The following is a 12,500-nucleotide window of genomic DNA, read 5'->3' as shown; positions in this document are numbered from 1 at the left end:
CTTCCTCCATTCCTTTATTTTGAGTCTATGTGTGTCTCTGCACGTGAGATGGGTTTCCTGAATACAGCACACTGATGGGTCTTGACTCCTTATCCAGTTTGCCAGTCTGTGTCTTTTAATTGGAGCATTTAGCCCATTTACATTTAAAGTTAATATTGTTATGTGTGAATTTGATCCTGTCATTATGATGTTAGTTGGTTATTTTGCTCGTTAGTTGATGCAGTTTCTTCCTAGCCTCAATGGTCTTTACAATTTGGCATGTTTTTGCAGGGGCTGGTACTGGTTGTTCCTTTCCATGTTTAGTGCTTCCTTCAGGAGCTCTTTTAGGGCAGGCCTGGTGGTGACAAAATCACTCAGCATTTGCTTGTCTGTAAAGTGTTTTATTTCTCCTTCACTTATGAAGCTTAGTTTGACTGGATATGAAATTCTGGGTTGAAAATTCTTTTCTTTAAGATTGTTGAATACAGGCCCCGACTCTCTTCTGGCTTGTAGAGTTTCTGCCGAGAGATCAGCTGTTAGTCTGATGGGCTTCCCTTTGTGGGTAACCCGACCTTTCTCTCTGGCTGCCCTTACCATTTTTTCCTTCATTTCAACTTTGGTGAATCTGACAATTACACGTCTTGGAGATGCTCTTCTCGAGGAGTATCTTTGTGGCGTTCTCTGTATTTCCTGAGTCTGAAAGTTGGCCTGCCTTGCTAGATTGGGGAAGTTCTCCTGGATAATATCTTGCAGAGTGTTTTCCAACTTGGTTCCATTCTCCCCGTCATTTTCAGGTACACCAATCAGATGTAGGTTTGGTCTTTTCACATAGTCTGAAATTTCTTGGAGGCTTTGTTCGTTTCTTTTTATTCTTTTTTCTCTAAACTTCCCTTTTCGCTTCATTTCATTCATTTCATCTTCCATCGCTGATACCCTTTCTTCCAGTTGATTGCATCGGCTACCGAGGCTTCTGCAATCTTCGCGTAGTTTTCGATACTTGGCTTTCAGCTCCATCAGCTCCTTTAAGCCCTTCTCTCCATTGATTATTCTAGTTATCCATTCGTCTAATTTTTTTTCAAAGTTTTTAACTTCTTTGCTATTGTATTGAATTTCCTCCCATAGCTCAGAGTAGTTTGATCGTCTGAAGCCTTCTTCTCTCAACTCGTCAAAGTCATTCTCCGTCCAGCTTTGTTCTGTTGCTGGTGAGGAACTGCGTTCCTTTGGAGGAGGAGAGGTGCTGTGCTTTTTAGAGTTTCCAGTTTTTCTGCTCTGTTTTTTCCCCATCTTTGTGGTTTTATCTACTTTTGGTCTTTGATGATGGTGATGTACAGATGGGTTTTTGGTGTGGATGTCCTTTCCATTTGTTAGTTTTCCTTCTACCAGACAGGACCCTGAGCTGCAGGTCTGTTGGAGTTTGCTAGAGGTCCACTCCAAACCCTGTTTGGCTGGGTGTCAGCAGCAGTGGCTGCAGAACAGCGGATTTTTGTGAGACCACAAATTCAGCTGTCTGATAGTTCCTCTGGAAGTTTTGTCTCAGAAGAGTACCTGGCCGAGTGAGGTGTCAGTCTGTCCTTGCTGGGGGGTGCCTCCCAGTTAGGCTGCTCGGGGGTCAGGGCCCCACTTTAGGAGGCAGTCTGTCCGTTTTCAGATCTCCAGCTGCATGCTGGGAGAACCACTACTCTCTTCAAAGCTGTCAGTCAGACAGGGACATTTAAGTCCGCAGAGGTTCCTGCTGACTTTTTGTTTGTCTGTGCCCTGCCCCCAGAGGTGGAGCCTACAGAGGCAGTCAGGCCTCCTTGAGCTGTGGTGGGCTCCACCCAATTCGAGCTTCCTGGCTGCTTTGTTTACCTAAGCAAGTCTGGGCAATGGCGGGCTCCCCTCCCTCAGCATTGCTGCCGCCTTGCAGTTTGATCTCAGACTGCTGTGCTAGGAATCAGTGAGACTCCGTGGGCATAGGACCCTCTGAGCCAGGTGTGGAACACAATCTCCTGGTGTGCCATTTTCCAGGCCCCTTGGAAAAGTGCAGTATTAGGGTGGGACTGACCCGATTTTCCAGGTGCCGTCTGTTACCCCTTTCTTTGACTAGGAAAGGGAACTCCCTGACCCCTTGTGCCTCCTGAGTGAGGCAGTGCCTCGCCCTGCTTCAGCTCGCGCACAGTGCGCTGCACTGGCTGTCCTGCACCCGCTGTTTGGCACTCCCTAGTGAGATGAACCCAGTACCTCAAACGGAAATGCAGAAATCACCCATCTTCTGTGTTGCTCCAGCTTGGAGCTGTAGACTGGAGCTGTTCCTATTTGGCCATCTTGGCTCTACCCCCCAACAACCCGTTCTCAGGTTTTATATTCACTACTTTATATTTATCAGAAATATTTGATTTATGAAATAATAAAGTAGATAATATTTTTTTACATTTTTAATTTTGGCAAAAAATAATTTATCAATAAATAAAAAAATTTTTTTCTTTACTAATAAAAAAATAAAAATATACCCACCCTATGTCAGTTCCTTCTCCTTCCTGTGTCTCCTTCTTCTTTGAAAAATATTTGTGGCCTGAAAAGTCCAGAAAGTTGTAAGTACTAATTTAGGTGACTTAACAGTATAAGTCAGTAGCATGATATGGGGACTGACTTACAGCATTGAAATAATTGATCTTTTTGTAGTGTAAGTGTGATCATTGGATTTTCATGCTCATGTGTGATGCCTGCCTCCCTCAAACCTTGTTATGACACTAGCACATTATTCGTATGACATGAAAAATAAAATAAAATGATTATGATACTTAGCTTGTGAAATAGAAGGAAATTTTCAATATACTTGGCACAGGAATGTCCACATCAAGAATTTCATGGTGAGTCCTGGGCCCATAGTTTAAAGGATAGGCAGAAAAAGAGTAAGTTGTTTTAAACCACAGTGAGCTATCACCTCATTACAGGAAGTGTTTAAACAAAAGCAAAATAGGGTGTACCTTGACAAAAAATATTGGAGAGATAATTTCATTATTGAGAAGTAGAAGAATTAGATCCTCTTAAGTGTTCTTTCCATAAATAAAATTCACTAATTAACAAAAATCATGATGAAAACCTAGGGTATTTTCCCTGTGGTGAACACACATTCAATTAGGCAGACCCTCCTAAGTACTTAGATTTTCCAGAATCACAAGAGAGAAATGTGGTTCTAAAATATGTGGTTCTAAAATAAGTCAAGTTTTCCAATCACTGTCTAGTTTGTGTCACTATCTAGTACTGCTAGTACTGCTTTGTTATATCTATCTGTTGCTCTCACCAAGTAGTATCCAATGACCTGACAGGGCTAAAACAGCTTCCAGAGGTACCTAATTTATTTTCAGTGATGTGGTTGGGTATAAAGAGATAATATTTTTATAAATTGTTACTGAAAATCTATAATTTCTAAAAGAGATGTATATTGGGTGTGTTGATAAGTAGGGAAGAAAGTCAAGATTGCCCTAGAGAAACATGTGAAATATAAAAAGAATAAAGTATTTGGGCTAGGGCATGCACTGGAGATCACTTGTATTCATATTTTAGCATGGAAAGCCATAAACTCCATGAGGATAGGAATTTTTGTTCCGCTGATATATCCTAAGAATAATGCTTGACGCATAGTAGGCACTCAGTACATTTTTGCTGAGTCAATGGTTATACTTAAATGACCTTTTTCGGATTATATTCATTGGCAGGTAAATACTGGAAGCCATTACTATTACCCTTCCTTCTTTGTTTTCTGGGAGTGTAGAAACTCCCAATTTCTAATCAAAGTGATAAAAATTCCCAGTATGACACTTTGTCTGTTGAAGTACAAGTCATGTGAAGTGACTGGCATTATCTGTCTCTGCATAGACAGGACTATTTTGTAAAAACAACAACTTGTTCTGATTAAGTTATGATGTATTTAGTACACACTTCAGTAAGGGCATTAGACTATTTCTTTCAAATGGAATACTATGTGCTTATTTGTATGGGTTTTTTATTTGTTTTTCTGATAGAGAATCTATCGTATCTGTGAACTGAAAACACTTAATTTTCTAAGTATCAAGTTTGGGGAAGCAAATATACTTTCTTTCATCTACTGTTGATGATGATGATGGATGTTTTGTTTGCAACTAAACAATATAGGACCCAAATATTCAATGTAAAATGACCATATTCTTTAAGAATCATGTAAGAGCCATATCAGGCCTTTTATAATTTATGCCTAATTTATTTCTTTCCACTTCAGGGAATGGCACAAAATGCTCTTAAGACTTTGGAAACCAACAGTCATGTCATAGTGTAAAAAAGACTTAAATGAGGTGATTTTATTTTTAAAAAGCTTATAATAATTGAGTGGTGTATCCTCAAGACTGACCAGGGTGATTTCAAATGTAAGTTTAGTACCAGTTTCTTTCTAGTGATGGTGTGGTAACTATGTGGGGAGACAGTGCTTGGGTGCAGCTATGAGCACAGCTACTAAGACTGGAAATAAATGTCTGTGCCTTTGTCCTATCACTGTTCTGTATCTTGTTCCAATTACACAGCCACTTTCTTCCACCCACCCCAAGGATCTCTTCATTCAACAAATACTTATGGACCATCTACTGGGAACATCCATGAAGCTAGGGTGAGCCAGGGGCAGGGAGTGGGGATTTATGGGGTACTCACTGGAGCAGTTCTGAGAAATAAGAATTTTAAGGCCTAAGTTTTATTAGAAGGAAAATCGGAGGTGGTGTGTCCTGGCAGAAGAAACAATTTGTGGAAGAGAAGTCATGGCCATCAAACTCAAGTGGGGAGGTGGGGTAAAAAATTAGATAATGACTTTAAAGTACATAGCCTAGAATAAGCATGGTTTCACATGCAGGCCAAGGCAAGAATCTCAGAATGAATTACAAACCAAAGTGTTTACAGCCTCTTTTATAATCATGGTGTGTGCTATGGTATTAAGCACATTAACATAAAGGATCTGTGCTGGCCTGTACAATGTTCTTCTAGTCATGGAGGAAAATAAAGATAGAGCCTTGCTGACATTAAGTTTATAATCAAAATTGAAAATTTATTATCCAGATAGAAAGGAAGTGGTGTTTGGGAGGAATTGGTGGAAATGGCGTGAGAATTGGATTCATGTTGGGGGATACAGGGAGAGCCCACAGAAAAATGTCATTTTCCATGGGCCTTAAAGTAGAAGCAAGATTTGCACATTTGGGAAAATATGAAAAGGGCATTCTAGGCAGTGGAGATGAAAAAAACATGTAATAGAAATTGAAAAAAGTAAGAAATTGAGTCTAAGCCACGTTGTTTCTTTACAGGAGGCACTGTTGGATTTTGGGTGGAACAATTCTTTGTTGTGTGATACAGTCACAGTGGTGGGGCTCAACCTTTTCTGGGGAGGCCGGAAAGCTCAGAATCAGCTCGAAGGCACAACTTCCACCTCCCCCATTCCAGTCTTTCTAATAACCAAAAGTGCCTTCACACATTTCCATAAACCTCCTAGTAAAGTGATGTTGCCCCACAGTGGGAGGGCATAGTCTGTGGAAAGGTATGTTGTAGCCCCTTAGTGCCAAGTGAAGGGGTTTAGATCGGTTTCACAGATTTGGTTTAGTTACTACAGGTACTACAGGTTTTGAGTAGGAGAGCGACATCATCACAGCTGTGCTTTCGGAAGATTGATTTGAAAATTCTGTGTCAACTGAATGGGAAAAGGGAGAGGCATGACCCACTAAAAGATAATTGAATATTACATGCAGAAGTCAGGATCTGAATAAGAGATGTAGGAAGAAGAATTTTTAAGATGGGACAAATTGCAAATGGACAATATAAATTGATCAGAAATTGAAAACAAATTAGATGATTGTGATGATGGAGGTGAAAGGGAATGAATTTGAGGTTTATAGCCTAGTACCTGGGAAAATAGTGGTTATATTAGAAGAAATTGGAAACAAAATTAAGAAAGGGACACTTTAGGACAGAAATGAATAAATTTAAGTTACTACCAGAAGATCCAGGTTGAGATGATAGAAAATAAAACCACAAGAACTTGAGATGTCACCACTAGATTATGGTAGCCATTCATATAGATGTGATGATTAGAACCATAAATATGGGATGAGATTGATAAAGAGCAAAATAAAAATAAAAGAATCAAAGGCATAACCTTAAGAAAACACATCTGGGAGAGAAAAGGAAGAGGAACCCGAAAAAGAACAATGAGCAAAGTAAGAGGAAAGTCAGGGAAGTGTGGCTTGCTGGAAGCCTAGCAAATGGGAGCATTTCAGCACAGTGATCAGCAAAGCAAGATACTCCAGTGAAGTCCAGAGGGATGAGTACTGACAATTTGGAAATTAGGAAGTGAGCAGTCATCTTAACCAAAGAATAGTTTCAGCAGCATTGTGAGAAACGAGGAGAGGGCAGGGGCCAGAAACTACATTCCTAGATTTTTTCCCCCTTAAGTTGAAAAGTAAACCTAATTGTGGAAAAGAGAATCACTGGGAAGCTCCACCTTGCAGAGTTTTACTATCAAGTCCTACCATACTTTTTACTATCAGTTATTTTTTTCTTTATTTGTGTGTTTATTAATTGGTATATCATAGTTATATATATTTTGGGGGTACGTATGATATTTGGATACATAAACAATGTGTAATAATCAAATCAGGGTAATTGGAATATCCAGCACCTCAAATATTTATCCTTTTTTGTGTTGGAGACACTACAATTCTTCACTTCTAGCTATTTGAAGCATATAATAAGTTATTGTCAATTATAATTTTCCTACTGTACTATCTAATACCTGAACTTCCTTTTTCTATCTAACTATTTTTGTGCCCATTAACCAACTTCTCTTCACTGCCCCTTCTCTTTCTGGCCTCTGGTAACCACCATTCTACCTCCATGAGATCCACAGTTTTAGTGAGTAAGAACATGCAATATTTGTCTTTCCATGCCTAGCTTATTTTACTTAACATAATGACCTCCAGTTCAATCTGTATTGCTGCAAAAGACAGGATTTCATTTTTTTGTGGCTGAATAATATTCCATTGTATATGTGCATGTATATATACACACATATGCCACATGTTTTTTATTTATTCATCTGTTAATGAACACTTAGGTTGATTCCATATTTTGGCTATTGTGAACAGTGCTGCAATAAACATGGGAGGACAGGTACCTCTTTAATATATGGATTTCCTTTCTTTGGGGGTATATACCCAGCATTGGGATTGCTGGATCATATGGTACTTCTATTTTTAGTTTTTTGAGAAACCTCCGTACAGTTTTCCATATTTGCTGTACGACTTTATATTCCCACCAACAGTGTACGAGCATTCCCCTCTCTCCACATCCTTGCTAGTGTTATTTTTTGTCCTTTTAATAATAGCTATTCTAACTGGCCTGAGATTATATCTCATTGGGGTTTGATTTGAATTTCCTTGAAGACTAGTTATGTTGAACATTCTTATGTCTTCTTTTGAGAAATGTTTATTCAGGTCTTTGGGCCATTTTTTTTCCCCAACATGTCTAAATAAGCTGTTATTGAAACACAGCCATGTGAATTCCTTTATGTATTGTCTAGGGTTGCTTTCATACAACAAGGAAAGAGACCATCCACCTAACCTAAAACAGTTACTATCTGGCCTTTTTAAAAAAACTTATAAGTTCAGGGGTACATGTGCGGGTTTGTTATGTAGGGTAAGCTCATGTCATGGGGCCTGAAGCGTTTGCCTCAGGACCATAGCCCCACGGGTATTTTTACACACAAACTAGAGGCTATTCAAAAGATACACATGAAGTCTATTCCTGGAGATTATTTTGTCACCCAGGTATTCAGCCTAGTACCCATTAGTTATTTTCCCTAATCCTCTTCCTCCTCCCACCCTCTACTCTCCAGCAGGCACCAGTGTCTATTGTTTCCCTCTGTGTGTCCATCTGTTTTCCTCATTTAGCTCCCACTTATAAGTAAGAACATACCGTGTTTGGCTTTCTGTTCCATGTTAGTTTGCTAAGAATAATGGCCCCCAGCTCCATCCATGTTACTGCAAAGGACGTGATCTCATTCTTTTTTATAGCTGCAGAGTATTCCATGGTGTATATGTACCACATTTTCTTTATCCAGTCTACCAATTGATGGACATGTGGGTTGACTCCTTGTCTTTGCTATGGTGAATAGTGCTGCAGTGAACATACACATACATGTGTCTTTATGATAGAATGACTTATATTCCTTTGGATATAAACCCAGCACTAGGATTGCTGGGTCAAATGGTATTTCTGAATTTAGGTCTCTGAGGATTCGCCATGCTGTTTTCCACATGGTTGAAATAATTTACACTCCCACCAACAGTGTATAAGTTGTTCCTTTTTCTCCACAACCTTGCTAGCATCTGTTATTTTTTGGCTTTTTAGTAATAGCCAGTCTGACTGGTGTGAGATGGCATCTGATTGTGGTTTTGATTTGTATTTCTCTAATGATAGGTGATGTTGAGCATTTTGCATATTTTTTTGGCCACATGTATGTCTTCTTTAGAAAAGTGTTCATGTACCTTGCCCACTTTTTAATGGGGTTGCTTTTTTTTTTTCTTGTAAGCTTATATAAGTTTCTTATACATACTAGATAATAGACCTTTGACTGGGTGCAGTGGCTGACAACTGTAATCCCAGCATTTTGGGAGGCCGAGGAGGGCAGATCACTTGAGGTCAGGAGTTCAAGACCAGCCTGGCCAAAATGGTGAAACTTCATCTCTACTAAAAATACAAGAAAAATTTAGCCAGGCATGGTGGCACATACCTGTGGTCCCAGCTTCTTGGGAGGCTGAAGTGGGAGGATCACTTGAACCTGAGAGGTGGAGGTTACAGTGAGCTGAGATCACACCACTGCAGTCCAGCCTGGGCGACACAGCAAGACTCTGTCTCAAAAAAAGAAAAAAAAAGATAATAGACCTTTGTCAGATGCATAGTTTGCAGAATTTATCTCCCATTCTGTAAGTTTTCTGTTATACTCTGTTGAATGTTTCTTCTGTTGTGCAGAAGCTCTTTAGTTTAATTGTATCCCAATTGTCAATTTTTTCTTTTGTTGTAATTGCTTTTAGTGTCTTTATCATGAAATCTTTGCCCATTCCTGTGTCCAACGTGGTATTGCCTAGGTTGTCTTCCAGGGTTTTTATTGGTTGGGGTTTTACATTTAAATGTTTAATCCATTTTGAATTAATTTTTGTATGTGATGTAAGGAAGGGGTCCAGTTTCAACCTTCTGCATATGGTAGCCAGTTATTTCAGCACCATTTGTTGAATAGGGAATCCTTTCCCATTGCTTGTTTTTTGTCAGTTTTTTTTGAAGATCAGATGGTTGCAGGTGTGCAGCCTTATTTCTGGATACTCTGTTCTATTCCATTGGTCTCTGTTTTTATTTTGGTGTGCTGTTTTGTTTACTGTAGTGCTGTAGTACAGTTTGAAGTTAGTAGCATGATGCCTCCAGCTTTACTCTTTTTACATAGGATTGTCTTGGCTATTCAGGCTCTTTTTGTTCCATATGAATTTTAAAATAGTTTTTTTTATAGTTGTGTGAAGAGTGTCATTGGTAGTTTAATAGGAATAGCATTGAATCTATAAATTGCTTTGGGCAGTATGGTCATTTTAAAAATTTTGATTCTTCCTATTCATGAGCATGGGATGTTTCTCCATTTGTTTGTGTCATCTCTGATTTCTTTGAGCAGTGTTTTGTAATTCTTATTGTAGAGACCTTTCACCTCCCTGATTACCTGTATTCCCAGATATTTTATTCTTTCTGTGGCAATTGTGGATGGGATTGCATTTCTGATTTGGCTCTTGACTTTTGTTGGTGTATAGGAATGGTAGTGATTTGTGTACATTAATTTTGTATCATGAGACTTTGCTGAAGTTTTTTTTATCAGCTTAAGTTTTTGAGCTGAGACTGTGGTATTTTCTAGATATAGGATCATGTCATCTGCAAACAGGAATAACTTGACTTTCCCTCTTCCTGTTTACATGCCGTTTATTTATTTCTCTTCCCTGATTGCTCTGGCCAGGACTTCCAATAGCATGCTGGATAAGGAATGGTGAGACAGAGCATCCTTATCTTGTGCTGGTTTTCAAGGAAGTGCTTCCAGCTTTTGCCCATTCAGTTTAATGTTGACTGTGTGTTTGTCATAGATGACTGTTATTATTTTGAAGTATGTTTTCTCAATACCTAGTTTATTGAGCATGTTTAACATAAAAGTGATACTGAATTTTATTGAAAGCCTTTTCTGCATCTATTGAGATAATCATGTGGTTTTTGTCTTTAGTTTGCTTATATGATAAATCACATGTATTGATTTGAATCAACCTTGCATCCCAGGCATGAAGCCTCCTTGGTCGTGGTGCATTTGCTTTTTGATGTGCTGCTGGATTCAGTTTGCAGGTATTTTGTTGAGGATTTCTGCATCAAAATTAATCAAAGATATTGGCCTGAAGTTTCTTTTCTTTCTTTCTTTTTTTTTTTTTTTTTCTGGTTGTCTCTGCCTGGTTTTGGTATCAGGATGATGGTAGCCTCATAGAATGAGTTAGAAGGAGTCCATTCTCCTCAATTTTTTGGAATAGTTTCAGGAGGAATGATACCAGCTCTTCTTTGGACATCTGGTAAAATGAGGTTGTGAATCCATCTGGTCCTGCATTTTCTTCGGTTGGTGGGCTATTTATTACTGATTCAATTTCAGAGCTCATTATTAGTCTGTTCACAGATTCAGTTCCTTCCTGGCTCTGCCTTGGCAGGGTGTCTGTGTACAGGAATTTATCCATATATTTTAGATTTTCTAGTTTATGTGCATAGAGGTGGTCGTAGTGTTTTCTGATGATTATTTTTATTTCTGTGGGGTCGGCGGTAATAACCCCTTTGTCATTTTTAATTGTGTTTATTTGGATATTCTCTCCTTTCTTCTTTAATAGTCTAGCTAGAGGTCTATCTAACTTATTAATTTTTTCAAAAAACTCACTCCTGGATTCGTTGATCTTTTGAATGCTTTTTGGTGTCTCAGTCTCCTTCAATTCAGCTCTGATTTGGGCTGATTTGTTTCTTTTCTTCTGCTAGCTTTATGTTTGGTTTTCTGTTGTTCCCTACTTCTTTTAGTTGTGATGTTAGGTTGTTAACTTGAGATCTTTCTAACTTTTTGATGTGGACATTTAGTGCTATAAATTTTCCTCTTAATACTGTCTTAGCTGTGTCCCAGAGATACTGGTATGTGGTATCTTTGTTCTCATTAGTTTCAAAGAACTTGTTGATTTCTGCTTTAATTTCATTATTTACCCAAAAGCCATTTGGGAGTAGGTTATTCATGTAATGAATTTCCATGTAATTATATGGTTTTGAGTGAATTTCTTAGGCTTGATTTCTAATTTGATTGTACCATAGTTTAAGAGAGTGATTGTTATGATTTCAGTTATTTTGCATTTGCTGAGGAGTGTGTTATGTCTGATTATATGATTTATTTCAGGGTATGTGCCATGTGGTGATGATAAGAATGTATTCTCTCTTGCTTTTGGGTGGAGCGTTCTGTAGATGTCTCTCAGGTCCATTTGGTCCAGTGCTGAGTTCAGGTCCTGAAAATCTTTGTTAATTTTCTGCCTCAATGATCTAATACTGTCAGTGAGGTGTTGAAGTCTCCCAGTATTATTTTGTGGGAGCCTAAGACTCTGAAGTTCTCAAAGAACTTGCTTTTATGAATCTGGATGCCTCTGTGTTGGGTGCATATATATTCAGGATAGTGAGGTCTTGTTGTATTTAACTCTTTACTGTTATATAATGTCCTTCTTTGACTTTTTTGATCTTTGGTTTAAAGTCTGTTTCATCTGAAATTAGGATTGTAACCTCCCTTTCTTCTGTTTTGCATTTGTTTGGTAAACTTTTCTCCACTCCTTTATTTTGAGCCTATGGGTGTCATTGCATGTGAAATTGGTCTTGGTTCTTTATTCAGCTTGCCCCTCTGTGCTTAATTGGGGCATTTAGCCCATTTACATCTAAGGTTAGTATTGGTGTGTGGATTCGATCCTGTCTTCATGATGTTAGGTGGTTAGCATGCAAACTTGTTTGTGTGGTGGCTTTATAGTGTCACTGGTCTGTATACTTAAGTGTGTTTTTGTAGTGGCTGGTAACAGTCTTTCCACATTTAGTGCTTCCTTCAGGAGCTCTTGTAAGGCAGGTCTGGTGGCAACGAATTCCATCAGTATTTGCTTGTGTGAAAAGGATCTTATTTCTGTCTCAATTATGAAGCTTAGTTTGGCCGGATACGAAACTCTGGGTTGAGATTTCCTTTCTCTAAGAATGTCGAATATTGGCCCCCAATCTCTTCTAGCTTGTAGGGTTTCTGCTGAAAGGTCCACTGTTAGTCTGATGGGCTTCCCTTTGTAGGTTACCTGGCCTTTCTCTCTAGCAGCTTTAACATTTTTTCTTTCATTTTGACCTTGAAGAATCTGATGATTATATGTCTTGGGGTGATCTTCTTGTGAAGTATCTTACTGGGGTTCTTCACATTTCCT

General features: G+C 38.7%; 1 protein-coding gene and 1 non-coding gene across 2 annotated transcripts in view; both read left to right on the top strand.

The window, feature by feature from the left end:
- CTNNA3 (catenin alpha 3) overlaps positions 1 to 12,500 on the top strand; it is a 1,859,096-nt gene that overhangs the window by 1,107,614 nt on the left and 738,982 nt on the right. The window lies entirely within an intron of this gene.
- LOC116466223 (small nucleolar RNA U13) lies at positions 2,629 to 2,730 on the top strand. Its single transcript, XR_004247461.1, has one exon. It is a non-coding gene; the product is annotated as a small nucleolar RNA U13 (small nucleolar RNA).

The sequence above is a fragment of the Hylobates moloch genome, unplaced genomic scaffold (genome assembly GCF_009828535.3).
Source record: "Hylobates moloch isolate HMO894 unplaced genomic scaffold, HMol_V3 SCAFFOLD_3, whole genome shotgun sequence".
Classification (NCBI taxonomy): Eukaryota; Metazoa; Chordata; class Mammalia; order Primates; family Hylobatidae; genus Hylobates; species Hylobates moloch.
The sequence above is the reverse complement of the archived record's forward strand: the minus strand, read 5'-3'. Positions and strand labels throughout refer to the sequence as shown.